This window comes from Heloderma suspectum, chromosome 17 (assembly GCF_057233095.1).
Source record: "Heloderma suspectum isolate Gila_16-S chromosome 17, 16-S_ref, whole genome shotgun sequence".
In the NCBI taxonomy this organism is placed as follows: domain Eukaryota; kingdom Metazoa; phylum Chordata; class Lepidosauria; order Squamata; family Helodermatidae; genus Heloderma; species Heloderma suspectum.
In genome coordinates this window covers 1,385,693-1,391,240 of record NC_139474.1, presented here as the reverse complement: position 1 = coordinate 1,391,240, position 5,548 = coordinate 1,385,693, and positions in this window count along the sequence as shown.

The window sequence follows — 5,548 nt, the reverse complement described above, 5'->3', positions numbered from 1 at the left end:
ATTTTCCCATCCCACAAACCCAGCCTTGGTCTTGGTCTGAACGTGGTCTGATGTGGCTGGGACTTGAACCTACCTGGTGGACAAAGCTCGGAAAGACGTTAAATCAGGAGGGTAAACAGGAAGGAATGAAAAGAGAGAAACCATCAGCCTCTGGGAACCTGATCATAGGAGGGCACAACTGTATTACCTCAAACATTTAAAAAGAAAAAGAAGCAGCTAAAGACCTTTATATTCTTTTTCCTCTATTTTTTTCCTAAGAAAAAAAATAAAATGAAATAAATAATATTAGAGCCAGTGAAGAGGGGAAAAGAGGGTTGGAAGAGCCCTTTAGGAAAATCCTCCTGGCCACTATTAAATTTTCATTTTGAGTCTTCTGAGCCACCACAAAGGTTTTCGAACTTTTCTTTTTCTTTTTCTATTTGAGCAGGGATTCATCTAATAAGAATCAGGAGTCACTAACAGGGTATTTCCAAAACAAAAGCAAAATTCCACATACACACAAATCAACCCTTCCAGTTTTCCATTCAAGGGGAAATTGTGAAGGTTGACCTCCATGTTTCTGCATTTTGCTCCTCATGCAATTTCATACACTTTCAAAGGTATATGCACACGCACACACAAAAAGAGAAGCTTTTTTCTTTCGTTCTCTTTTGATTTTAATAACAACAACAATTTCACACCAAAACCTAAGAAAGATGATCATGCAATACTGGCAAAACAGCCCACTTAAAACCAACCTACAACCCGACGGAAAGCAAAAAAATATATACAAATTAACATGTTTATATATAATTTTGTCGTCTTTTTAAACTGGACCAAAACTTTTGTTACTCAAAATCAAGTAAAGAGATAAAAAAGAGTATTTCCTTATGGACCAAAACCTCTTTTCACTTGTCCTCATCTGGATCTTCCTGAGGTTGCCTAGTTTTATATATTCTATTTTTTTCAGAATGAAGCAGACACATGCTCAAAAAAGGGGTGGGGGGAGAAAAAAATAATAATATTGAATTGCCTTGTTGAACATCTTTAATCATTTCAAGACATTTGACTCCTGCTTTTGTTACATCAGATACTTTGTCAAACTGTTGGGAATTGGAGAGACGAGCTCCTGAACTCGCCTCCACGCCAGTTCACACCCCAGCAACATAAAGTACGCAGGTTTGTTCAACCTGCTACCTGGATGCCAAATTGCCAAGAATGAAAGGGGTGGATCAAAACAACCAAGTCACTATATATATATATATGTGTGTGTGTGTGTGTGTGTGTGCGCGCGCATGTGTGTGTATGTACACACACACTCACTCACACATACTCCTTTTCCCATTTCCTGTTTTTACATTTGCTTACAATTCTTGGACCCTTATTTAGAAGGAAACTTTGAAACCAAGAAACTTTGCAACTTGTTAGAAATGGTTCTAGAAGGCAAGAGTTTCTGAATATTTTTGTCCTTGTATACTTTACAGGAGACTTATTTTTATCATAACTAAACATTCTTCCTGAGCATAATCTCTTTTTCTCTAGCCTGAATACCATCCTTTGACTTCTGTTGATTTGTCCTAGATGGTCCTCGATCATCTAATGACAGCGCTGGGTGTACTCTTGTGCTAAACAGAATTTCAAAATTCTACCCCAAATTTTGCAACCTTGTGTAAATTATTTTGCATAGCATAATGCACTCCTCTTAGCCTTGGGAAGAAGCACAGAGCTATGCGTAACACCAAAGCTCCATCCCTCAGCCACAGGAGATCTTGTTATGACTGCCTAGAGTCCATCCCACATGGCTTCTGAGACTAACACCTCAGATCCACTCATTTTCAAACCCTTCTTTGCCTCCTGATTTCTCACGATGCCAAATCCTGTCTGGATTCTGTGCGTGCGCAGTGCAATCACAGAAGCACAGAGAGTACATGCAGTCCTGCCCGCTGACCATTATTTATTTCGGCAAAAGCCCGAGCGGCATTCTGCCAAACATGACAACTGTTTATGATCCATGTTCCAAGGGAGGGAGCTGGGGCTGCAGGGTTTGGGAGTTTTCTAACTGTGACAAAATATATGTATTATCCAGGAGCTGAAAAAGCATGGGGCTGAGATAAAGGATGATCACCTCATAGGTTCTGCACTATTCACTGAAAAGATAATACTCTGCTAAAGGGGACACTGTCAGCTCAACTTTGGGCCTTCCCACCCATCCTAGAAGCTAAAGTGGATTAATTCTGTGTTGCAGTTTTATGCCAGCATCTGGGTGTGAAAACATCCCTGGGTCAAAATGATTTTCATTTTTTACATTCAAGTGAGCTTTGCAACACAAGCCATCTTTTCTCATTCCAAATTCTAGTATGCAGCTATGTCTTGATGGCGATCCCACATTTTGGTCTGGACTGAGTCAGCCACCATGAGAAATACGAATATTTCTGTGGCAAACCCAGATGAATGTTCTCCATGAGAGCAAAGGCTGACTGCTGCAAGGAGGACAATGTGGGGCTGGGTGGGATGGCCGTTGGCCTCTAGGTTTCCAGAGCTGGCAAAATGTCATAGAATCATAGAATAGTAGGGTTGGAAGGGCCATCGAGTCCAACCCCCTGCTCAATGCAGGAATCCAAGTCAGAGCATCCCTGACAGATGGCTTTATTACCCAAATTCATCCAGAGCTGCCCTGGTTTCCACGCTGCAGGGAAAGGGTGTGGCCTGCACCCTCCTGTCCTTGGCAGGTCTCCTGGGGCCAGCAAAACAATGTCCTATGCATTCCTTTTGAAAACCTGCAAAGACTTTACAATCTTAGTACCTGGTTTCATGAGTTTTTTTCAGATGCAAACCCATCATGGGTGCCATTAATTCTGACAGTCTCCCCTTTTTTCCTGAAAAAGGAAACATTATAATACTTGCTTTATTAAGTAGGATTGTCTTAATCCCAGTAGAAGTGGGGGAAAGGAAAGGAGGGCAGCAGAGAGAATTACATTGTCTTTTGGGAGAACGCAAGCAAGAGGTAACTAACAGATATCGATTTGATTCCATTTGAGGGGGGGCACCTTGCCGACTCCCATTTATGTAGATAAAAGAGGATGTTCAAAATATTTGGGCGAAGGAATCGAGGTGGGACGTGAATGACAGTGCTCTGTCCAACAGCGCTCCCCCGACGACGTTGCACCCCATGGGGGGTGGGGGGGTGGATATATTCTTTGGATTTAGTTGTTCTTGGCGGAGTGAAGTCTGTTTTGTAGTTAACGTGAGAAGGTTTTCAATCAATGTTTTATTATTTTATGCCGAGCAATGGTGGGAGAAGAACGAAGGAGGACTCCTTTTGTGGGGAAGTGTGTATCCGGGGTGGGGGGAAAATTTAGCTCTGGCCCTCTCGGGTGAGCAGGGAAAATGTGGAAGGATAGTGCGCGGGGGGCGGGGGGCATGTGGATCAATTCCTTTCCTCTGTTTTTCCCCATTGTCTCCTTATCAAGATGAAAATTTGAAACTGCCGTCCCCCCACCCCATACACACGCATGATGAAAAAAATTAGAATATTTCCCTCTTTTAAATATGAATGAGAACATAAAACCCAAACCAATATCCACACTTGCCAATTAGAAATGGAAGTGGTATGTATCCTGTCTCAGAACAAATGTTCGTGAGCTAGGCAGGTCTTACCTCCTGATTTCTTTTAAAGAAAAACAAATCTTTCTTTTAGTTCCAATAACCATTTATCTATCTATCTAATCTATATATACATATACATATATATTAAAAGAAAGCCTGATGTAGCAACTCTAGTTTAATAGCAGTATTTTAACTCCCATCTTTTAAAAAATATATAAATATATAAATATATATATTTCCTCCCACCTGCCCTCCTTGTTATTTTTTAATGTAGCAAGAAAGAGAAACAACCCAAGTTGCAGAACCTCAGTTGCAAAACCGAGAGCTACCTCTGGTCTGAGAGGGGGACTGCATACTGTTGGTGGGCGGGGAGTGAGGATTCTGTATGGGGCACCCACCCACACATGGAAGTTCCCTGCACTCCTTACAGCAGGGGGATGGGAATAAATTTGAGTAATTACTTTTTGTTTAATATATGTATATATAAAAATCTTAAAAGAAAAAAAGAAAAAATGCCCATGACCTTAATTTTTTGCTCTGACATGTATCTTCCTTGATAGGTATGTAGAGATGGCTTGTTGGTCTGATTCACCAGCAATAAAGGAGACAAAAATTGATGATAATGATATTTTTTTTTTAAGGCAACCCCTCCAGTATGATCGGATGAGCTCTTGGTAACCTGGGAACTTTAAATTCCAGTCTGTGCCAATCCCCAAATCTGCACTGAGGTTGCCAGGCTCCCCACCCCCTCACGGGAAAGACGTGTGGGGCCGTGGCCGCTCCACGAAGGGAGTTCAATGGCAGAACGTCCCAGGCCCAGGTCCTGCAGCATCTCCACAGCAGATGCCAGACAGCAAGGCCAGGAAGATCTTCTGCCCGAGATCCTGATGAGCAGCTGCCGGATGGTGCTCTGACTCAGTAGAAAGATGCCCTGTACAAGACGGGGCTGCACTGATATTATATGCAGCTTGAATTCTCCCTAGGCCTTACTGTTCCTACCATCGCCGCTACCTTGCGGCAAAGAGAAGAATGTGTGTCTTAAAAACTCCCATCAGCCACAGGGGCGTCTGCTCAGTTGATGGGGATCTCCCTTCCCACTTTGCTCTTACCAAATGGAAAAATGGAGTGAAAGCTGGTCCCTTTCCTCATTATGTTTGGCCTGTCTTCTGGAGAACAAAAACTGGGCATAGGGCATTTGGGAATTAAGAGACCCATTCCTGCAGTTTCATGGAACTGGGGCCAGAGCACCCTCACTAGGCTACAATTCCCAGGGTTCTTTAGGGGACGCCGTGACTGTTAAATTGATTGGTGCTGATATACCCTGAGAGTATAGGACTGGATCAAAATAGGGCCAACCTACCACTTAAGTGCCCATTGCTGCAAGAGATCTCTAATGTCTGCAAGAGAACTCTAATACATCGGCCTCCGACTGTACTTTCACACAGCCACATTTGCCTTTGCCTAGCCTGGCCAAATACAATTCCAAGCTTTGGCCAATGGCTTGTCGTTTGTACCCAATAAAACCTGCATCAGGATGGTGACTGGGTACCAAGGTTTGTCTGCAAAGGCACTTCTCTTTGCTGTGTTTTGTTGTGTTTGCAAAATGCAGGGTATAAGCAAGCAATGCAGAGTTCCTCTGCTGTCAAAAACTGGGGGGCTGAAAGATACGAACTGATGTGACTGTGCAAAGCCAGTGAGCTAAACATTTCTGGAAAGATAATTAAATGCAAGATTGATTCTGCTAGCAAAAACCCTTCAATGTGGGCAGGATGTGGTACCAAATACCAGTCAGCATTGTGATGGAACTGGAAATACTGACCTATCAATGGAGTTTGGGTTTCTTTTCATAGAGAATTTGAAATTCTGGAACCAAAGCTAGAGCTGTGACTTTGAGAACTGAATTTCGAAATTTGGCTCTTGGAATTCAGATGTAGACCTATTTTCGGATTTTAAAATTTAAAAC